The sequence below is a fragment of the Lactuca saligna genome, chromosome 1 (genome assembly GCF_052625555.1).
Source record: "Lactuca saligna cultivar CGN05327 chromosome 1, ASM5262555v1, whole genome shotgun sequence".
NCBI classification, from domain to species: domain Eukaryota; kingdom Viridiplantae; phylum Streptophyta; class Magnoliopsida; order Asterales; family Asteraceae; genus Lactuca; species Lactuca saligna.
In genome coordinates, this window is record NC_136417.1 from 34995916 (window position 1) to 35020749 (window position 24834).

A 24834-nucleotide genomic window follows, 5' to 3' on the forward strand; every position below is an offset into this window, starting at 1 on the left:
ACTGCTTCTACAACTGAAATCTATCCACCTATACTCTTCAACATGATTAGCAATCTATTTTAAATAGATGATTGGCTGCAATTTGAACAGATTTAAACGGGTTTATGTAATACACATTTGATAAAATGGGTAAATTGATTCTTAGGAGAAAGCAATTAAAAAGAAAAAGGTACTTCGGGAAATAAAAAGACAAAACTGCAAAAATGGTTCCTATGGTATGCATTTTTTGGGGGTTTTAGTCCAAACCACGACTTTTTTGGATTGGTGGTCCTTTTAGCTATGTTTGTACGTAGATTTAGTCTCTCGTAAAATTGAAATGACTATAATTCCCTTCTAATATATATTTATTTATTTTTTTCTATTTAATTTAAATGAAAAAGAAAATAAATAATTAATTTGGGCACACCTCTCTCTATCTCTCTTTCTCTTTCTCTTTCTCTCTCTCTCTCTCTCTCTCTCTCTCTCTCTCCACCTACTCCTTCTCTATTTTTCTTTCCTCCATTCAGAGTACCTTTAACCCAAAATCAAAAAAGAAAATATGAGTGTTATTGAACCACCGAAGGATCTCCGATTGCCACCCAACCCTTTGTCGTCACCATCTTTTCCACTGCCACCATTGGCGTTATTGCAGGCCATGGCAGATTGGTAGGCACGACGATGGCTCCGTGTTCTTCTTTCTCTAGAGGTCTCTCTCTTTCTCCTTCGTTCATACCCTCTTTATCCCTCTCGATTCTCTTGTAGCTCTCTCGGATTAAGCTTTCTTGTTGATTAAACTCACCTCTACAGATGTAATAATAACACAGAGATCAATTTACAAGAGATGAAACAAAGGAAGCTGATGGATCGTGCATTAAAAACCCCAGATTCCATTACTCTAACAAATGAAGAATATAGTGGGTTTGGGGGGTTGAGGACGATAACAGAGAAGAGGGAAGAAGTGGGTTATCTGGCTCGAGAGATCAACAAAAGTCATGTGATCCTTAACCTAAAATACCTTTTACCTTTGCCTTAAATCTCTATATTAATGAAGAGCTGGAGAAGGGGATTCGAGGAGAAAGAAAGAACTGAGAAATAGAGGATTTGATAGGTAGATTTGAAAGAGAAAACTCAAAGATTTCCGATCACCATCTCCGGTGACCGAAGATATCGAGCAAACGCTCGAGAGATACATAGACCAACGTTATGGAGAAGACCGAGAAAAAAGGAGAAGAAATCGAAGGGAAGGAAGTTGACATCGTCATTTTGGGTCGTTGATTAGAGCTCTCATCGGAATCTATGGAAGAGAGAGAGAGAGAGAGAGAGAGAGAGAGGTGGGGTGGATAAGTGGGCTCACTTTTATATTTAATAATAATATTATTATTAAAAAGTGAAAGAAAAATAAAAAAATAAAATCATTAAAAGTATAATAGTCTTTTTAGTTTGGATAGGGATCAAAAATGCAAACAAACTAGCTCAAAAAACCTACCAATAAAAAAAAATCGGGTTTGGATTAAAATCCCAAAATTTTTTTGCAATTTTGTCAAATAAAAATACACGTTTTGAAAGAATGGAATTCTTAATGACTCCTTCCTTTCGATTTAACAGAAACAGACAACATTTTCTGATCAGGACGGATTAATGCTTTCCATTCCTCACCGCGTACCAAACAGCACCCTAACAATTCACAATCAGCTTGGACTTCTGACGCTTTCTCAGAAGTGGGAAGGATATGGGGGAGGTGCTTGAAAAAGAAGATTGTCAACCGGAGAAAAGTAACAAAGCCGTTGGAAATCTAGGCATCGCAACTTCTTTCAGTAACTGGATTCAAGAAACCATCAATGTCTTAGTGGATGGGGAGAAATTTGTGATCAGAGTAGTGGAGAAAGCGGTAGACTCCTTTGAATGGGCGCCTATTTTTGCCCAAAGTGAAATCTCTGGAGAAAATTACGATGACGGATATTGGGAGGAAGAGAATTTTCCGGTAGAAACTCCGGCGACATCGTCATCTAATCCGCTGAACAACGACCTGGTCAGCGACAACAACTCAGTGGGAAACAAAAATCGAGCATTGTACACTGCAGGAGATGTTGACGACTTTCGCCTGCCATAGAAAAAGCTCAACGCATGGGGTCTAACGATCATGGACCCTCCAAGCCCAATTATTCCTCAAATAAGCCCACCTCGCCTAAAAGATCATATTACCATAGTTCGGTCTCTATTGGGCCTGCTTCCTTATTCTTCGGTAATAGCCCAATCAGCTTAAATCCACCAAGTAGACCTGCACATTGCGGTCCCGTGCCGGTATTGGGTTGGTATCGAAACGTTCTAGTCTTTTTGTGGTCGGTCTCGGAGCGGTCTTTTTTGGTCCGGTCTTTTTTCAGATCGATATTTTTCGATCAAATCTTTTTTGGGACCAGTCTCGGATTTAGAACAGATTTAGATGTAGACACATGTACCTATCAGGTGGGGTTAAAGATAATATGTTCCTCACGGATAGGGACAATACTGCCCTCTCAGACTCTAAACAAAATCAGTAGTGCTAATTGAAAAATAAAAAATGGGCTTCATGCTACTAAGATAGATCTTACTGCTGATAATAACAGGAAACACCATATAACCATATCCAAAGAAATTATCTGGATCACTGAAGTTGGAGCCAACTTCGGGATCGATTTAAGGAATTTTGAGGACATGGTCAAAGATGTTTGATTAAGAAAGGTGCCACAAGTAATCCATGAATAGTGTTTGGGTGTTCATAAAAAAACTCTTTATTGACTTATTGATTTCTTGAAAAATCAATAAATAAAAAAAATGTTTAGATACCTAATAAAAACTTTTACAACTCCTTTTGTTTAGCATTTTAAAAAAAGTTTTCAAAAAGTGGCAAATTGTGACTTTTTGAACTGACTAACTTATTATGATATATATATATATATATATATATATATATATATATATATATATATATATATATATATATATAAAGCAAAACAAAATAGAAGACAATTTTAAGTCAAACACTTTTTAACTTATTTACTTATTGACTTTTGCCATTAAAAAGTTTTTTTTTTTTTTTTTTTTTTTTTTTTTGAAAAAACTCAATTTTCAACCTTCATAAGTCAATAAGTCTTTTTTTTTTTTTTGTCAAAAGTCATTTTCAAGTTCAAAATGAAATATCAAAACACCCTCTAAATGTCTCTCAATTAACATTAATGGGGTAGGAAAGGATGTAAAAAGGAACTAGATCTAAGACTTAGTCGATATTTACGAGATCAACTATTTGTGCATCCATGAAACCAAAGCAGAAATCATAAATGGTTCATGTCTCCATTCTTTTTTGGGGAAATATACATTTTCAGGGGCTGTTTGGCAGGATCTGAATTTTTAAGAGATCTGAATTTCTAAGAGGGTCTGAACTTTTAAGATCTGAATTTTTAACGTGCTGTTTGGTTGGAACTTCTTAATTGTTGTGCTGAATTATAAAAATGACCATTTTACCCTTCTGTATTACTTTTTGTTGAATTCATTATTTTTGTTTATAAAATAACGAACTAACTTCTTGAATAATCATAAAAAAAATATATACAAACACTATATAAAATGCAAATTAAACTTAAATCAAAATTAGACACAAGTCTATCAACTATAGCAATCAAAATTGCTTTGTTTTGGATAACATTGCTATAACAAAATAGAATCACATTACTATAAATCAATAAAAGTATATTACTATAAACACACTCTTAAACAAGCTTACAAAAATAACCTGAGCTATATGCTTATATGCTTACATTACATGTATACAACCATGTTTTTGTGTGTTCCACATGAGTGATATCTCCATAACCTTCAAATATACACCAGGGACAAAAATGTCAATGAAGATTCACAATATGTTTGACTCTACATCAGTTTGATTTTTCTTCTCCAACTCCACCATTATCATTTGAAGTCATTGCAATATAGTCCCGATATCTTTTCAACTATTGATTGCTCTTGGAAGGGGATTATCTTCCTTAAATAACAAGAGCAATGATGGTAACGATGAATAACCATGGATAACTAGCTTCTAATTTCAAATACAGGAGAACTACTCAAGTTTATGAGGAAAAAAACTGATCAAACTGCAAACGAACACAAATCTACCTATGATAAATAATGGAGCTGACTTTAAATCTTCAATACCATCAGATGAAAAAAGATTAATACCGAAAACAGCATCATAATAAAAAACATAAAAGCCCAGCAACAAGAGCACATCGAGAACCATTATTTGATGCACAAACAGGTTTCAGAAATAAACCCTAGAAATCGATTTCAGAAATTAACCCTATAATCGATTTTAGATAGACAAATAGGTTTCAGAGAGCTATTACCTGATGTCGCTGTCGACGAGTTTGAGGGGGTGGAGGGCGGCGCAAGCGACAGCTCTGGTAGAGGTTGAGGCGGTGACCGGACGGTGGTTAAAGCAATAGCGGAGGGTAGCAGGTCATCGAAGATTGTTGGGAAGGGTATTCTGGGAACCCTCCTTCCTCGAAATGGATTCAATTCACAAATATAGATGGTTCCTAGTGGTTACATGAACTTGGAAATCCATTAAATATCCATATGCTTTAGTGAATATTTATGCCCATTAGGTATGTAGGAAATCTTTACTTTGGGATCAGTTATCTTCTATGATTTTGATTGCCCAAAAAAATTGGATCTTATGTGGCCACTTCAATAAAGTTCGAAACATTAACGAACGGAAATGTTCATACTTCTTAGCACGAGGTGCTCACATTTTCAACTCATTCATCTCGTCTTCGGGTCTTGTGGAGCTAAATCTTGGATGAAGGAAATATACTCGGATGACTACAGATACTTGCAAAATTTAGTAAATTGGATAGGTTCTTAGTCTTAAATAAGTTCTATCATTTTTGGCCCAACTCGTCTACCCTAGCCTTGATGCGACTATACTCCGACCCCTATCCAGTTTTACTTGACTCGAATAGCCCGAATTTCGATCCTCTATCATTCCTTTTTTTTTCCCCTCTTGGCTCCAATACGACGAGTTAGCTGTAGTGGTCAGGGATTCTTGGGTCAATACGCGTCCCAGTTTGATAGTTTTTTCTAGAGTTGAAAAAAATCTCTCGAAAGCTTAAAGTGCTTAAAAATGAAATTAAAAGTTGGCATATTTATATCAAAAACTTCAATATAGACAAAATTGTTACTCTCAAAACCAAAGTGGTCGCTTTGGATGTCTTGGCTGAAAGCCAAATGCCGATTTTATCAAGGAAAGAAATGATACTATATTAAAAATTCAAGACATTAAAAAATATAAGATACTTGACATTAAACAAAAAACAAGGTGCAAGTGGGGGTTTGAAGGGGACGAGAATACAAGTTTTTTTCAAGGGCTTGTTAATATGAATCTCAAACGTTCCTGCAACCATGGTTTGAACATCAGTCGAGTTTGGGTTGCCAATCCAGTCAAAATCAAACGTGAGATTTACACTTTCTTTAAGCTTAAGTTTAAAGAGTTGCATCATCATAGACAACATCTCAGGAGCAATAAATTTTGGGTTCTTTCTTACAATGATCGTAACGGTGTGGAGGCGCATTCACTACCGATGAAATAAAAGAAGAAATATGGGGTTGTGGGAATGATGAATGTCGTAGGGGATTATTTTGTGTTTGTGAGGTTTGTGGTTTGAATCCCGGCCACACGCCTATACCTTTTTCTTACCTAAACCTGCTTGATTTTTTAAGTAATTAGAGGCACTTTATATTATATAAATTAGTTTACAGATCTTATACAAAATTGCAATAGAGTTCAACGAAAGGGTAATTTCCCTCTATCATTGTCAACATTACACGTCATCTGCCACACAAGCTTTCAAGATGGCAAGGTCACCGACAAATATTTGATTGGCCATTTGACTTGATAAAAAAGACAAATTTGACAGAAGTCTGTTAGATATTAATATTAGGGATTAATAAACATAAATTTAGAGTTAGGGTAAAACACAAACTGTTATTATTTATCAAACTTAAGGAGTTTTGTGGCAATACCCCTTAAAGGAAGAAGAGTTTTAAAACGTGGTTTCAAATAACCTATTTTTGGCTCAATGGTGACCGAAGAGAGTATGTAGTATGTAGTGACATAAGGTCTTATGTTAGATTTCAAGTAGTTGTCAACTTTAAATGTTGCCAATATTTCTTGTTTGTTAAACTCGTACTAAGACCTACATTTAATCACCAATGATGAAAGAGTAAAGTTGTGGAAAAAGAATAATAGAGGGAGGGGTGGGTGGTGGAGGAGATGTTGGTGTCCATTTTATTTTTATTTTTGTTTTAATTACAAGGTAAATCTTCAGAAAAATCATAATATTTTAGTCAAATTTATGAAAAAGTCCCAAAATAATTTTTGTTTTACATAAAATCACAAAATACCTGCTAAAACTTCGAAAAAACTCTTTTCAACTAGTTTCACAGATTTAGTTAGTATTCTGTCCCTTTTAATTAGTTGGATCAAAATTTTAGTACTTTTCAGAAAATTATCCAATAACTAAAATCTTGGAACTTTTCTAAAAATTACCATTAAATTAATAGATATCATTATTAGCAAATAATTCATTAACATAACAAATATTTTTATTATAAACAAAAGAAATATATTTGTTGTTAATTTCTAGGAATAACGTGGTGGACTAAGCACTTCTTTATTGCTTGTTGGTCACTTTAAACTTTCTACGTTCCTCCTAAGCATCGTTGTGGGAATGATGGTGAGATGTACTCATTGAGTGTTCTTTTAATGTTAATGTTCCTATTATGTTGTTAAACCTAACTACCACAACATCTATACATCACATGGTAACAACCATCGGCTAACACACATCCATCGAATGTGAAAAAGTGAACCGTGAATGACAATTTATATGAAAACAAATGAAGGATGATTATCTATTTAAATTGTCATTAAAAGTTTACTTTTCAATCTCGATAGATGTGTATAACTCGATGGTTGCCATTAGATAATATATGGAAGTTACGTGGTAGTTAATACTTTTGGGCATTCCGTCTAAAATTTTATATTTGACATAAAAAACACACAAAAATGTTACGAGGTAAAGGACGCCGTTGATGTATTTTTAGTTTTGACACTGTACTTTACCTTGTATCGTTTCCCCACTTAGCCTATCCAAGTCGATTGCAGGAGCTTTCAAACCCACCCCCAAACTTCGCCCCGTCTCTCTAGCTCAGCTGGAGGAACTAGGAAGGCTCCATCTCTTTCAACCCTTTAAATCAAGAAAGAATCGTCGATTAAACACTTCGAATCTAGAAAACCAGAAACGATTTAAGTGTTCACAACTTCAAGATCTCTTCTCAAACCCCAAAAGGTAACATCTTTTTGCAATCTTGAAATTATATACGTATACCCTTCAATCCTGTTCTCAATCTTCAAGATCTACTATTATCGAAGTTTTTAGATTTTTCCCCGTTTCTATTTCTGGTTTGAGCTTGAAATTAGGGTTTTCGTTTTTTTTTTTTTCTGGGTATTGCAGATCCAGCTGGAAAATTGTCGATTTAATATGTCTATTTTACTGCCCAAAAGCGATTCCGTTGAAATCAGGGAGGTATGGGATTATAATCTTGAAGAAGAGTTTGCTTTGATTCGAGAGATTGTTGATGATTACCCTTATATTGCAATGGATACTGAATTCCCTGGTGTTGTGCTTCGCCCTTTGGCACAATTCAAGAATATAAATGACTACAACTATCACACCTTAAAGGATAATGTTGATATGTTGAAATTGATTCAATTGGGTTTAACATTTTCAGATGAAGATGGAAATCTTCCCACTTGTGGGACTGAAAAACACTGCATTTGGCAGTTCAATTTCAGGGAATTTAACGTTAATGAAGACATCTTTGCAAACGATTCCATTGAGATGTTGAAACTCTGTGGGATTGATTTCCAAAAGAATACAGAAGAGGGTATTGATGCAAATCGATTTGGGGAGCTTTTAATGTCATCTGGGATTGTTTTGAATGGTAATGTTTGTTGGGTGACTTTTCATAGTGGGTATGATTTCGGGTATCTGCTTAAGTTATTGACACGAAAGGAATTGCCTGAATCTCAAATGGGGTTCTTTAATTTGATCAGGATTTACTTCCCAATCATTTATGATATCAAACATTTAATGAGGTTTTGCAATCATCTTCATGGTGGTTTGAATAAACTTGCAGAGATCTTGGAAGTTAAAAGAATCGGTGTTTGTCATCAAGCAGGATCCGATAGTTTGCTTACTTCTCATGCTTTCAAGAAATTGAAAGAAAGTTACTTTAATGGATCCACTGAGAAGTATGCTGGTGTTTTATATGGTTTAGGTGTGGAAACGGAGGTTCAAAATTATTAAAATTTAAGTTTTGTTTTCGGTTAAAAATGTTGCATCTTTAGATGTGTTTGATCATGTTTGAGTACTGTATATTAGTGTTCAATAACAAGCTTTAAGATTTCAATATATATGGTCCCACCTTTGTGTTTCTTGTTTAAATTGTTTGTATGAACAGTTTTGAATCATTGATGTAGAAAGATATACGGGGTATAATATTTTTAGGCATATGAAGTGAAATATTGCATTTTTTTTAAATAATTTCAATTCATAATCAGCTATAAAACACAATAAAAAGCTGAAAAATGATAATGTTACGAATAACATATACGAATCAAGTTTTGTGTACAAGATGCAAAACAGCCTCCATTGATGTTTAATTTCTGCTCCAAGAATGAATCTTCCCTTTGTAATGAAAATGTTCTACATGAAAATATACCACACAATGAGCATCTTGATGTAAGAGTCGTCAAATGGTGTAGAGAGATAGAAACAATCTAATAATGGATTAAATCTATATAAAAACCACAAGAACTGAACTTGTTGCAACTGTTTATTAGAATGCAGTTTTGGGGGATAATTTCTATAACCTTCTAACATCAAAACATTGCAGGTTCAAGATATCTATCAAGATTAGCAAGAACAACATATAATCATGCTATAGAAAAGATCAAAACACATATTTCTCCTTTCGGCAACGATGTTCCATCAATTATGCCAAACTGCAAAACACTACTTTTTTCGATAATGTGTAAACTAATAACAATCTAAAGAAAAAATGGCTAGAGTTTCAATATTGAAAGAAAACTATAAAAAGACAGAACGTACAATAAGTTTATAAATAGGAAAATTATCTACGGTTAACCAAGCTAAAGGGCTAAACAAAAAGCACAACATAAAATAGGCCCAAACTAATTTATAATGCTAACAGATAAATGTTTATGGTCTCACTTGAAGAAGAAAACACACATGCACTTTAGTAATTTTCTTAATTTTGTGTGCTAGGCGTTTGAGTGCCCTATTTCATTATCACAGAGTTTGTGCAACCCAAATTGTATAGCGTTGAATTATTTCTTCAAGAAAGTGATTCCAATGTGATTATTGAGATTATCCAAGTTTTCTTTTGACACTATTAACCCTTTCAATCAACTCCAACAATCTAAATTTAGTGACTATCATGACGGAATTCAACAAGTTGGTTGAGCTTGAAGGAAATGGCTTTTAGATATGGCAAAAGAAAATGTACTTCTTCCTTACTACAATGAAGTTGTGTATGTGTTGGAGTATCCCCATGTCGGATATCATGGAAGGTGAACCTCTTGAGGCAACATGAGAGGATGATGAGTACAATGAGTTATCTTAGTATCTAGTTTGATTGTCAAGTTGCCATCTTATTAGAAAGCATGCGTTCATACACAAAAAGGAAGAGATGCCTTTGGTACAAATAGTGATTCATTGGAATCCATCCCGACATAAGAAATGACAAACCTAAGAAAAAGATGTTGCAGAGTCTCGCTTTACAGTCTTGCTTTACAGAGAATATATTGGACGAAGAGATTAAGGGAAAGGTGGTTTTAGACAAACCTAAGTAACACAATGTGTTGGATATGTGGAAAATCCTTTGACTTCAATTATGATTGTCAATTAGCCAAGGCAAGAATGGTTTCGGGAAAACAACTTTGCCAACAAATTTCTTACATATCATATTGATAATGTTGATTTGGCTTTGTGGATTAACAAAAGTGGAACAAGTCATGTATGCAAAAATAAAAAAAAAATGGTTCAAGGCATATGAAGATATGTCATAACAAGTGAAATACTTTATCTCTCTCATTCTTGGTGAAGGATTAGTGGTATTAGAGTTTAGCCTTGAAAAAAAAAAATCTTGATCTTTGCTACGTACATGTGTCAACGATTAGGAAAGATTTAGCTTTTGGAAGTTTGTTGAACAAATGTGGTTATAAACAAGGGATTTAATCTAATACATATGTATATCATCTAAGTGTGGTTTATTTGAGGAATTTGGATATTTAAGTAGTAGCGCGGTTATACCAAATTATAGTAATAATCTTTATACATGCTTCAATTTATATGACAAATCCTAATATTGTTGAGCCTTTTCTTTGGCATGTTCGTTTATAACATGTTTATTATAAGCACTTGTTTGAAATGCCTAAAAGTAATTTTATTCTAGCTTTTGACACTAATTGGAAAGTACAAAAAATAAATGTTATCTACAATAGAGTTAGGTTTAAATGTTTTTACTATCTATTGTGTACATGTAAGATTGATTCTGGACCAATCATTTTAGTTATTTTAAGAAGGTAATTAATGCATATTAAATGCTAAATATTTAATTAATACTCATTATATTTTCAACATGTAATATGCATTAATTACTTTCTTAAAATAACTAAAATGATTGGTCTACAATCAATCTTACATGCACACAATAGATAGTACAATAACCTAACCCATCTACAATAACTAGGCAAGCTTAGGTTTTGTTAAAGCGAAGAGACCTATGTGGTTTACATACCGACTAGTCTTTAGGAAACAAGAACTATGTTGTCACATTTATTGAAGATCATACACCGGTTTTGGTATACATATTACTACATGCTAAAGACAATGCCATAAATAAATTTAAGGTTGTATAAAATGAAGTTGAGTTGCAAAAAAGTAACTTAATTAAGAGACTTCACACCCAAAGCAATGGAGAGTATTACGATCCAATGTATGTTCAATCATAGGCTTAATACATGATACTTCGAATCCTTAATTCCTTATACATAATAACAAAAAGGTGTGCCAAAGATGACAAATAGAGTTCTCAATGAAATAGTTAATTCCATATTGTCTTATTCGTGTTTGAGATACAGATCGAAACAAAAGAAACATTGTATCTCTATCTTAATTCTATAGTTTACAAAAAAACAAAAAAAACAAAAAAAAAAAAAAAAAAAACAAAAATTGAGTTATGTTTGAGGTTATGGATTTGAGATGGTCATAGCACCAATTTGTAACATTCGGAACCCTAAGGTACAAAAATTCAATCTTTTATTTTGCATTATGAGGGTCCTCATGATGTGCGATCTTGGGGATCATATCATGAGTGACCATTGACCTGTTGACCCGCATTTTTGGAAACTCACGATGTGAGGCATAAGGTCTCACGATGTGAGCGCGACTTAATGACCCAAAACCCTAATTTTCGGGTATTTAATTGAATGAGAGGCAAGGGTTATCCATCCTCAACCGATCTCACCCTCTAGCTTTCGAAAAACCTTAATCTTGACCCTCTTGAAGCTCTTACGCATTTTTGAGATCTTTAAAGCATTCTTTGGTGGTTTTTAGCTACTTGAAGTGGAAGGAGACCTTGGTTGAGCAACCTCTTGACATTTTGGCTTCCACCTTGCAATCTCTTGGAGCTTTTGGACCATTGTAAGTCATAAAGCTTGAACCTTTTTATCTTTTTCATTCTTGATCTAAGTTATAAGCTCCTTTTTACATGTTTGGGTGGGATTGTTTGCATGGGGTCCATAAAGTTAGCAATTTTATGAATCATTGACTCATTCTCTTCAACATATTCTTTGGATCTGAGTTTTGGTGTAGTTTGGGACTCCAAGTTTGAGTCTAGATCTCATTTTCCCCAATTTTGGTCTAGTAAGAGTTTGAGCCATGCATTGGACTGTAAAGCCACGATTTTTATCATCCTTTGGGTATAGGAAGACCCCCTGGAAAGTCCCAAGTTATGGCTGTAAGGATTAAGAGCTTATTGTTTTAAGGTCGTCACGACGTGAGAATGTTGGCCATCCCATCTATTTTGTCCAGATTAGGCCACAACATGACTCAAGGTTGGGTCACGACGTGAAGGAGACTCGAATCTTCTTGATGAGTTGAGTTGACTCGTTGCGTCGGGACTGAGTCGAGTTGGTCCTCACGACGTGACCAAGGTTTGTTCACGTCGTGAGGACCCGTTGTTGGGGTTGGACCGTTGATTTTAGGCCCATGATGGGTTTAGGCCCAATTTGGAAAACTGGGCCATGTTTGGGCTCTTGGTGATCATTTTGGAGTTTGGGCCTTTTGGATAGTTGGGTTGGGTCTTGGTTTTGTGCCAAGTTAGGTAAAGGGTAAAAATGGTCTTTTACCCTAATTTGGACTCTTAGTATGAGTTGGGATCCAATTATTAATTGGATGTTATTTTTATTGATAGCGCTGGGATTTCAGCGGACCAACAACTAAAGTATTATCTGTGAGATTCAGTAGTCTAAGGTGAGTTTCCTCACTGGGTCTAACGGGTCTAAGGCACCAATGACGACCCACGATCTGTTATCCTAGAATACTAGATGTCTGTGCGAGTCTTGTATGTATATGTGCTTGTATGCTTACTGGCAGGGCCTGATGGTTATTTTGTATCCAATTACCTTGTTATGCTTATATGATTTGTAAGTAGGTGGGGCCCGTTATGCGATTTTGGATAGGGCCCATTATACTCGGTGGATGGGGCCCGTTATATTCAGTGGGCGGGGCCCATTATGCGAGTGTGGGTATGGCTCGTTACAGTCATTGGGTTGGGACCGTTATGTGTATTGTGGGGAACTCACTAAGCTTCGTGTTTACAGTTTTCAGTTTATGTTTTAGGTACTTCTGGTACAAAAGGAAAGAGCTTGGGGTGATTGCAGCGCAACATGATATAGTTCCACATTTCGATGATAACTCTGATAACTTATGATGTTTTGATACATTTGATCTTTTGAGGATTACGTTGATCTTTTGGGATAATGTTTTATTAATTGAAAAATGAAATTTTTGGGTCTTATTTTTGGGATGTTTCACAATCAAACAAAAAAAATTAGTGAAAGAGGTATATATTGTATTTAATTTTATAAGTAAAGCATTCCACGACTTATAATGGTTATGTAATAGAGTCCATGAATCTATTTCAGTTAATACCGTAATAGAATCAGGAGATGCAATTTTTTATGAGACTGGATTCTCATTTATACATAGATCAAAAGACTTGGTTTCAAATAAAAGTGGAACTAACAAGGAAGATGACTGGAAATTTACTCCTAATGAGTCCCTCTACAATCATATGAGCCAAATGAGAGGAAAGCAACATCATTTGTTCCTGATTTTCAACTATAAAGGGTCCTATAGATGAGGCTACTTCCATATAATCGTATTGTGTTTGTATAGACGAGGTTCCAAAAAGATCCAATGAAGCAGTCAGTAGACTCTAGTCACTAGACTCTGAAGATATTACTTTCTACAAAGAGGCAATCAATGACGAAAGCCATCACGGGCCATAATACTTGGGTATTATCAGATCTTCCATACAGTTGCAAACCATTAGATTATAAGTAAATCCCTAAAGGAAGATGAAAGTACAAAGAACTATATAAGTTTAAGGCTTGAGTATCTTTAGCAAAAACTCTGAAATGGCAATTTCTATGTATATAAGCGCTGATAGCACGAATCTCCACTATTAGTTTCAACTAGACTTGGAGGCTATTGATAATCGAGTGATTCACCAAATGAATGCCAAAACAACATTCATGAATGGAGAGATAAAAAGGAGGTGTATAATAATCGTTTTTACCATAGGTAATAATGAACATGACAAGTGTAAGTTGGTTAAATCTCTATAACTTAACAATGACATCAAAAGTTTGGCGATGTTATCTTGTCGAGTGGTGTTGTTTCACACAGATCAGATAAGTGTATATAAAGTAAAATTAGTTAGTCTACTAATAAAGTAATCATTTGTTTATATGTTGATGACAATTGTTATTCAGAACAAACCAAAGACAAGTTGATTTAACTAACAAATTTTTGTCATCAAGATTCTCCATGAAAGGAGGAAGCGGATATGATCCTTGGAATTAAGATCATACATTATAGCAAAGGAATTTCAATTACACAATCTCAAAGGGCTTAAAGAAATTCAATTGTCCAAATTTTTCTTTGGTTAAAACTACTATGGATAAGAGTGAGAAGCTTATGCCTACATACGAGAAAGTGGTATCAAAACTCGTATATTCAAAAGCGAGTGGTTGCTTAATGTAGATGGGTGTTTAAATAACTAGCTATACGATGAGTTCTTAGTAGGTTCACTAGTAACCCTAGTAGTCATCATTGGCTAGTTATACGATGGGTGCTTAAATAACTCAATAAAACTATGGATTGTTGTTTGTCGTATGTCCGATTTCCTTTGACTACAAATGCAAGTTGGATTACCAACATAGAAGATTTTTTCTCCTAGGAGTGATTGGGTGTTCTTTCATCAGAGATTCCATTTCACTGGTTTCTAAAAGGAAAATGTGTATTGCTAATTCGACAATAAAGTCGAAGTTTACAGCCTTTGTTGTCAGTTGTAAAGAGACAGAGTTACTAAGAAACTTAATCCATGATATTTCACTACGCTTGAAACCGATTTCACTTATTTCTATATATTATGGTAGTGATCCTAGTTTGGATAACGATTATAACCAAGTGTATAATAGCATGTCTCGACACTAAGCGTTAAAATAGCCCGGTGTGCAAGTTGCTGACACACGACCTGATTTTCGTGGGATTTGTTCTAAGTCAAAAGAATATGAAGGACACTTAACGAAGCGGTTATCTAGAAATAGGGGATTTGATACACAAGTCGGTAATATAGATGTGGCTAAAGCCCATTTAAAATCTCTAAGGGTGGGGAACTCAATTTTCCTCTAATAAAATGTCAGGCGTTGAATTCAATGTGGAAGCCTTACACATAGCGAGTGGAACACACTTGTTTACATCATCCCAAGATATGTGCTTGAAGGATATAACCACTCGACTCTTATGTCAATTTGTCAATTGCGCCAAAACTACCATCTAACTACTTCTAACCGCCAATTTCTACGTTTATCCAATTGGCATGAAAAATAATATTTATATTCTCGAAAAATCAATTTTCATACTTGAGAAAGAAAACACACATAGACTTTAGTGATTCTTCAAGTTTTTGTGCAGAAAACTATCCAAAAAAAGGTTTGTGCAATGAAGGCATATATCTTCAAATTGTTTATCGAGGAAAGTGAGTCCCACACGATCATTAAGATTATCCAAAGTTTCCTACTGATTACTCTTAATTCTTTAAACCAACGCCTCCAACACATATTCCATAGAAATACAACCAGCATGAAAAGCATATTTACAAGTAAAGAGTTATCAAGGACCAAAATAGTTACCTGGAGATTTAGAAGAAAATTGACCTGCAACAGCACAAATGCATACCAATCTGCAAGAATATCAAAAACCAAATAGAAAAAGTCAAAGTTTTGCAGTGTTAGTAAGACCTTAACTAAGGTAAAAACAGTACCTGAGTAGCATCCAAAACCACACTACATATCATTTTGCCTCCAGAGAATCAAACATCGTTCTATGTTGACCCTAGAAGCCTTCCAAGAACAAACAACGGCAGTTTGCATCAATGAATTAGAAAAACAAAATCTGTTAAAAAAGCCTATTTCTTTTATATAAAAATCCTATCTACCCAAAGGTTCCAGCTGAATTTCCTTTCTTACTGAAGAACCCATAATTCTTTCCATATTTCCTTCATCTATCGTGCTTGGACTTAAAAGATCAGTTTCCTCATCTTCACCATCACCCAAAACAAAATTACCTCTCCCTCCACTTCTCTCTCTTAAACTCCTTCCCCGAACATATTCCAAGTATAAAACACTAACAACACCCACCAAAATCCAAATCACCAAAGCACAAGTCAACCCCTTAACATTCTCAGCATTATACCTATCCCCTAAATGATTCAACCCAGTATAAATAGAAATAACTCCAATACAAACAGCCAATTTTCCAGCATAACCATGCATATATTCCCAAACTACCCTTTGGCGCAACGGTTGTTCTCCATCAGGAGCTTCTTTAGGTCTAAAGTACGCGTTAATTGGTTGTAGAAAACCCAATATTAAAGTCAAGATTCCAAATTTTACATGTAATGAGTTAAGATGTAAACCCCGAACTTCAGCTGCAGCAAAAAGAATCCCAAGGAAAGTAATTGTCAACCCTGAACACTGTGAATAAACATGAATCTTGAACCAGAAATCACCATTAAAATTTTTCATATATCGAGCAGCTAATACGCCACCTGGCAGAAACATTCCCCATGCAAGAAACATCATGAACCCATGCACAGCTAAAACAGGTTTTAAATCCTCATCAGCTTCAGCTGAACCACGTAAAAGTGAAACCCTAACTGCTTTACTACTTGTGCTTGAATGCATATTACTAGCAGTCAAATTATCTGCAGACCATTTTGACCCCATTGCCCACATCACTTTAAGAAGAGACGTGGGCTCCACAATGTTTTTACATTCTATGTTTTTATCTCCAACACATTCTGGCTTCAAAGGTCGGGTGAATTCTAGAGTTATGATTCCTTGTTCGTTTTTGCATCTTACATATGTCAAGTTTTCATTGGTGGGATGTATACTTTGTACATTATTTCCATCAATCCAATACGTATTCACACGTCCAGTTCCATTTCCATCAACCCATCCCACATACGCAAAACTATTCTTCATTTTTTCTCCAAATGCAATAGCAAGATACCCCGTTTTCTTCTCACTTCTAGCTGCAATAGATATTGATTTCTTTGAAAGTGTCCAATAGAATGTAACTTGTTGATCATCTAAGAAAACACTGTTGTTATACATATCACTAAGCCCTCCATCTACAACTTCTATTTTCCACCCCATTTTTGGGGTGTAAAGAGATTGATAGTAGATTTCATTAGGAATATTTCGATCGGGTGACCATTCTAACTCTTTCGGATTTGATTGTACTCCATGTGCCATTTGTCCACCTGCATAAACCATTTCTGATACGTTTCTACTCATTGCATTTCCACCAATTGGATCAGAAGTGATGTAAAATGCCACATTATGACCAGCTTGTATTGAGAACTTTACAAGAACACCCCTTTCGATTCTCAAAAGAGGTGATTGTTTCTTGTTAATGTAAAGAACCTTAGAAGGGTTTGGTGGATTTGGGTAATGTAAAGCTGGACCTAAAGTAACAACTAGTGGCTCGTTTTTTTCGGCTATTACAAGATCTTGATCTTGTTTGTTTTTGGCATCAAGTGGGCCCGAGCATTCGTTAACACTCTCTGAGATATTAACATCAACATGACCATAAGTCTTGCCATGGTTTTCAGGTAGGTAAAGTGGTTGGATGGAATCAGGTGGCCTGATTGAACCTAAAGCCCATATACATGTCATGTTCTTTTCTAGATCTACATCCCAATCGTAGTTTTTGTCAATAGATTTTATTGGTCTTTGATATCGAATAAATGAGACACCATCTTTCCTATGTCCATAAACCAATATTGTGTTGTTGACCTTTTCATCGTTATGATACATGATGTCTGGACAAACACCTTCAGCTCTACCATTCTTGTTTTTCATACATGCACTATACTTAGTGATATGATAATCATCCACAAAAGGCATTCCCTCTTTGGTAATACCAGTCACTGCCACGTCAGCATCAAGCATATAATCTTTTTTTTTGGACGGATCTGCCCATCCAAAAGCCATATAGTTTCCAATATCAATTGCTCCCTCCAGTCCGATATCAATCACATTATCATCTTCTCTCAATGTCCACCTTAACCTATAAGTATCTGATAAAACTTTACAATTATCAAACATAGTAGGCTCTCCATCAATCTCAACAACAGAACTTCCAGTAAAATTAATGGTTGATGGGGCAGGGGCAGGAGCAGGGGAGGGGGAGGGGGAGGGGGATTCGGTCATTTCCTTCAACATCAAATGCCCGAAATCAGAAGCCATTGATTTCTTCCAAACAGATACGACCTTGATATCATCCCAAGTAACATTACTCATCAAAGTAACATTAAAGCTATCATTTTTATAAGTAGTTGTGTTGAGTTTTTCATCAGAGATAACAAACCCAGATGTTAAATTCTCATAATTATCGCCAACAGCACCCCACCAATAAACATCGGACCCCCCGGAGAGCATATCGAATTTGCTAACCTTAAAAGAACAATCATCAATTATACTAAAATACCCTCTTAGCTGATGCTGAGACATAACGAACTGGCTTGTGAAATGAAGTAAAGACGTGTTGGTTTTGGGACAATTGTGGCTCGAATCCGGATCAGATACGGAGAATTCGAACAGGTATATGAGAAACCCCAATGAAATTATTAATAAAGATCGTGCATTTCCCATTAAATCGATCAATATTATGAGATATGCAATGGATTTTAAAGATAGCAGACAAACGAATAAGGTGGATAGAAAAATAGTGGTGGCATTGGCAGATTACCGGTAATGATCGCCGGAGATTGGTGATGGGACGTTGGCCGTTGAGAGAGAATGACAAATTGAATGAAGAGTTCGCCGTTAAGTTTTGTCTGTTTCCGGTGCATAGTTTGCTTTTCATCCCTTATTTATGTAGCTTAGCCAAAAAGTTCCCTTAATAAGATAATGATATAGGCTATATGGCCCGCTCAATGTTACGGAACTTCATATGCTAAGTATGCGTTTTTTTATAGGGCAATGCTATAAGAGCACTTTTAGTTTGGACACTTTTACTTAGGGATGTGATTTAGAACCGCAAAATCGGATTGGAATCTAAACCGTTAGAACCGAAATATGTAAAACCGGTTTGGATCTCGGGTTTAAAGAACGGCTCTATCCGGGTTTCGGGTCCGGGTAAACCGGCTTTAAGAACCGGAACCGTGTTAGGAATCGGAACCGGTTTCTATGAAAAGTTTAAAACATGCATATCTCATTTGTTTAAAGTCGGATTGGCACGAGGTTTTTTCCATAGTATAGTTCATAATTTTAACATGATTTTAGACTATAATTTTGTCATTTTTGGGTTTATATTCATTGATTTATAGTCTTTCAAAATCGGTATGGAAATTTTATGTTTTTCAGTTTTATTTATTTATTTATTTATTTGTGATAATTTTAAAACATGCATATCTCATTCGTTTAAAGTCATATTGGCATGAGGTTTTTTCCATAGTACAGTTTATAGTTTGTACATGATTTTAGACTATAATTTTGTTATTTTTTGGTTTAGATTCATTGACTTATACTTTCAAAGTCGGGATATCAAAGCTGAAAATTTTATGTTTTGCAGCTTCATATATATATATATATATATATATATATATATATATATATATATATATATATATATATATATATATATATATATATATATATATATATATATATATATATATATATATATATATATTTTTTGTGATACTTTTAAAACATACATATCTCATTCGTTTGAAGTCAGATTGACATGAGGTTTTTTTTCAGAGTGTAGTTTATAGTTTGTACATGATTTTTGACTATAATTTTGTTATTTTTGGGTGTTTATTTATTGACTTATAGTCTCTCAAAGTCGGGATATCAAAGCTGAAAATTTTATGTTTTTCACCTTTCTTTGTATTTTGTGATAGATTTAAAACATGCATATCTAAATCGTTTGAAGTCGGAATGGCATGCGGTTTTTTTCAAAGTGTAGTATAGAGTTTGTACATAATTTCAGACTATAATTTTGTCATTTTTGGTTTCATATTCATTGATTTATAGTCTCACAAAGTTGTGATATTAAAGCAGAGATTTTTTTTTTCTTAGCTTTATTTTTGTATTTTGTGAAATTATAAAACATGCATTCGACCCACTTTACCCGGTTCCCTGGGTTTTTCGGTTTTAGACCCACTTTACCCGGTTCCATTCGACCCACTTTGATATTTCTGGGTTTTACGATTCTAGACCCACTTTACCCGGTATTTTACCCGGAACTGAACCAGAACCGGTTCCTATATACCGGTCCGGTTTCCGATCCTAAAAAATCTCGTTAACCGGTTCTTGGGTTTTTCGGGTCCGGGTCTACCGATCCGGGATTGGACCCACTCTCGTCCCTACTTTTAAGAGAAAAAAAGAACAAATATAGTTTTAATAGTCATTTGAGAATTTTAAAATTTTCATGATAATCATTTAATAAAAATTCACCTTTTTAGGCTGTTTAATATTAGAAAAAAATAGAAAGTCTCTTGCATTTTAGGTTTGAGTATATAATACACATAGAAAATTGAAATGAAAGATGAGGGAGATATTAGAAAAAATAGAAAGGCTTTTGCATTTTAGGTTTGAGTATATAATACACACATAAAGTTGGAATGAAAGATGGGGGAAGGAATGATATGATGTTGAGATGATAGTGAAAGATGAAAAGATGAGTATAAGATATAATATTATAGTAGGTGAGAACACTTCTCTACATTGGGGTGTGAAGACTTGACATTAATAACCGGAGAGAGAATATACCCTTGATCAAGAGAATGATTCTTGGTGGAAGTTTACTCCCTAAGAGAATGCTCCATTGAAAAAATGATGTTAAGTCTTAAATGTGTCGGAGTATTTGACTAATGTGTTTCCAGGAATCAAAAAGCGTTGTCAAGAAGTAGAAACTGATGCAAGGAAGGAGAAAGCGATGACAGTAAGGAAAAAGTGTGCTACTTGAATAATGCGTTGGGCACTTGGTAAATGATTTGAGCACTTAAAGGCTGTGTTTTGCGCGCCACAGCTACCTGATAAGCTAGCTTATTTTTCGAGCTTTTTTATGTTGTGGTGTTTGGTAAGCCAAAAAGTAGCTGATAAGCTAGCTTTTTGAAAAGCTACTTAGACTAGCTTTTTATGAGTTTTTTTTAAAATTTTCCAAATACACCCCTTAATTAATTATAGAAACACATATTCTTACAAGTCCTTTTATGTAATTTTATATATTTCATCTAGCTTTTTAGCTAGTTTTACCAAACGTTATTTTTTATTAGCTAGCTTTTCAGCTATCACCTAGCTTTTTATTTAACAGCTAGCTTTTCAGCCACCAGCTAGCTTTTCAGCTAGTCCGCCAAACATAGTAAAAGAGTTGGGCACTTGTAACGACGTTGTCGTGTTGCTGAATGCGCCCTTGGCCTTATAAAGGAGCTGCCTAGCTTCTGAATGCACTCCAATAATAGCTGGAGAATGCGTTAGTGGAGCTAAGATGGTGTTGTTGGTTCTTGAGAATTTGCTCCTAGGTGCATGGTCGCGGCCATGCATATCCCTCAAGCTTGAAGATTCTAGAAGTATCCATATAACATCTTGCAATTGGTTTGATACCGTTTAGGGCCTAAGTAATGATTGTATTTGTCTATCAAAATTAGTGTGTTCCTATCCTTGCCAATAAATAGGCTTATATCCTCATCAATATTCATTCTAGTGTGACATCCCCAAACTTCACGGTCAAAAAAGACCGATTTGTTTATGCTTTATTTTAAAATCAGAGTAGTCATTTAAAGAAAACTGTTGCGGAATTTGTTCCCAGAAAACATGATAAGTATACTATCAAAGCATTTTCGAAGAAATCTATTTTATTCATATTAAAACATTTGGGATGTCATGGTCAATACAAAAACATAAGCATAAACAAACCTTATTTACACTAGTGATTTACATCTCCTTAAATCTCTCTGTGTAATATAGCTTCGTATCGATACCTGTGATACAAATATATTGAGTAGGTCAGGTTTGGAAACCTGGTGAGCACATAGGGTTTTCAACCCACAATAATATAATTATTATGTTTAATCATCAAACAATTAACCCAATTACCCATCCCCATTATCTTCATTTAATCTTCCCTAAAGATATTATCCTAATGGTCATCTCCTATATCATATTTACCTCTCATCTCCTTATATCTCATTTCCTTATATGTTTGTTCCTAAGGACTTTTCCTAAGGATCATCGCCTACATCGCATAGACAATACTAATTCGGGGATTATTCCCTCAATACGTGTCTAGTAAGGATTAGGGTATCATCGCATGAATACATAGTTACAACATCGCCTGAACTCGTAATTCATAAAAGGGGTAAGAGTATCATCGCATGAATACGTAGTTACAACATCGTCTGAACTTGTAATTCATCACCTACATGTTATGATCCTGCTGGTGTTTCCACATGACTGTCTAGAATAGTCCATGGCTGCCATCTATACTCTGGTAGATGACTACATCGCCACATCGCCGGTCAAGGTCATGATATCTCCTCTCATCTTACATCACCTATTTATCATCACCTATCTATCATCACCTAATTATCATCACCTATCTATCGTCACCTAATTATCATCACCTTTCTATAATCACCTATCTCTCTTTACCTAATTATCATCACCGTTCTATCATCACCTATCTCTCTTTATCTAATTGTCATCAACTTTCTATCATCACATACCAACTATTTCATCTACCCATATTTTACCCCAACATATTTGTAGATGTAAAATATGTATACAATTTAAATCATCTAAAACATGTATAAAACGTTCATCCAACATAAATATCAGGTAAACAGATAATATGCACACATAGCACGTAATATATATATAAAATACTTCATATCTATGTGTAAGATGAAAGTAACTATGCACTCACCTTATTAGCATGAGTAGATAGAATCTAACTAAAAGCAGCCAACGGTTCGTGATCGTCGGGCTCGGGATGCGGAACGACTTCAGAAAACGAGAGAGAGAGAGAGAGAGAAGAAAAAGGTGTGAGATTGGATGAGGTCAAACTTGCTATTTATAGGCTGATTTCGGACATTTCACATCATGGACTTGATGTTCACATCCTGAATCTAGTGTTGAATCACTTCGTAGGCTTGTTATCTGCGTTCTAGCTTCGAAAGGTGTTCGTATGACATTTCACGTCGTGAAATTGATGTCCACGTCGTGGAATCTTAACATATCAATCCCGTAGGCTTGCACGTGTTTTCTAGCCTCGATTGGTGCCCTTGACATGTTTTACGTCGTGAAATTCATGTTCACGTCGTGACTTAAGGCGACTAGCGTTTCTGTCACATGTCATGCTCTCAGACAACTGAATCTTCGGAAGGCCATAACTTTTGCATACGAACTCCGTTTTCGATGTTCTTTATATCCACACATAGGTGGAGATGTACTCTACAACTTTCTTTTAGGTCACTAAGGCTAAAAAGTACTTTATCATAAACACACTTTTTATGATTCCCGATTTCGTACCGGTTTTGTCACGAAACTTCGGTAGGTCATAACTTCTTCGTTACAACTCAGATTTCGGCATTCTTTATATGTACGGAAACCTTGTCACATATACTAAAACTTAGTTAAGATTATTTATTATAAATGATCCTCTATCAAAAAGTCATTTTTTGATGCATATCATCTCTAAATTGACTAGCCCGAATGTGCAGGCGTTACACTAGTTTACATGAACATATTCAATAAAGCAATCATTGTGAGGTTAAGAGTTAAGAGCATATCCTTTGGAGCAATTTGTCACCAAGGGAAATTTCTTTTGTTAGAGAGCTCAAGTGAGGTGCAACACTTTGTAAGTGTTTGTAATTGTTCTTAGAAGATTAATAAACCCCCTCCCCTCCTCTTCCCTTCTCATTCTCCCATAGACGTAGGTCACATCTCCCAATAGAGAAATCATTGTGTTCAATTTTTACATTTTCCGATTATTGTTTTCCCGAAGTTTATTCCACGTGTTTTCTTAAAATCATTTTTTTTAAGTTGCTTAACGTGTTTTGTTGAATCCAAATAGTGTAGGTTATCTTTGCATCTTAGGAATATATGAGTCAATGTTCGTAATTTGGTAAGGTTTCTTGTGATTTTATGTTTTTCATGGTGAAAATGATGAAAAATCTGGGAAGATAAGATGGCCACCGTAGCAAGGACGCGATGCCTACCATTTGATATGTGAGGAACAATATAGATTTAGGGAAAAGGAGAAAGATAGGATTCCTCTTTATACTTTGATAAGGTATATTTTCTTATAAAGATCTCCGCTTATTAAAAAAACATATATAGGATTTTACATGAGTAAATGGATTAAGCTAACTACAATATAAGAGAGGGTGGAGAGCTATGGGCCTATACATATAAACATACAAAAGATATATATATATATATATATATATATATATATATATATATATATATATATATATATATATATATATATAGAGTCAAGATCAAATAAGAAGGAAATTTTTGGTAAGAAGGTAAGAAGTTTTTTTTCTATATATTTTTTTTGCGAACAAACAAAATGAATCATTAGATGATTCATTTGTAAGATGATTCACAAGAAAAAATTCTCAAAAAAACATCTCGATGATTCATTTATATAATGATTTTGTTGTTATTCACTAAAATTGTCATAAAAGTGAATTTTTCCTTAATTTACTTAAAAATGAATCATATAGATGTTTTTTTGAGAATTTTTTCTTGTGAATCATCTTACAAATGAATCATCTAGTGATTCATTTTTTTTGTTCGTTAAAAAAATATGTAGAAAAAAAACTTCTTACCTTCCTACCAAAAAAAATTTATTACCGGAT

The 24834-nt window shown here is 34.7% G+C and overlaps 1 long non-coding RNA gene and 2 pseudogenes across 4 annotated transcripts; 1 reads left to right on the top strand and 2 right to left on the bottom strand.

The window, feature by feature from the left end:
- Window positions 1-3592: 3592 nt before the first annotated feature.
- On the bottom strand, window positions 3593-5102 carry LOC144997154 (uncharacterized). Of its 2 annotated transcripts, none has more exons than XR_013659715.1 (2): window positions 4356-5102; window positions 3593-3994 (listed from the first exon to the last, which is right to left on the bottom strand). It is a non-coding gene; the product is annotated as an uncharacterized LOC144997154 (long non-coding RNA). The 2 variants fall into 2 exon arrangements; XR_013659714.1 differs by having other exon boundaries at window positions 3593-4103.
- Window positions 5103-7101: 1999 nt separating this feature from the next.
- Window positions 7102-8519, top strand: LOC145032555 (putative CCR4-associated factor 1 homolog 10 pseudogene; annotated as a pseudogene). The gene is made up of 2 exons (XR_013677169.1): window positions 7102-7361; window positions 7527-8519. The product of XR_013677169.1 is annotated as a putative CCR4-associated factor 1 homolog 10 pseudogene (transcript).
- Window positions 8520-8586: 67 nt separating this feature from the next.
- LOC145032547 (cytochrome b561, DM13 and DOMON domain-containing protein At5g54830 pseudogene) lies at window positions 8587-18787 on the bottom strand (annotated as a pseudogene). Its single transcript, XR_013677160.1, has 3 exons — window positions 15712-18787; window positions 15581-15630; window positions 8587-8780 (listed from the first exon to the last, which is right to left on the bottom strand). The product of XR_013677160.1 is annotated as a cytochrome b561, DM13 and DOMON domain-containing protein At5g54830 pseudogene (transcript).
- Window positions 18788-24834: the final 6047 nt, after the last annotated feature.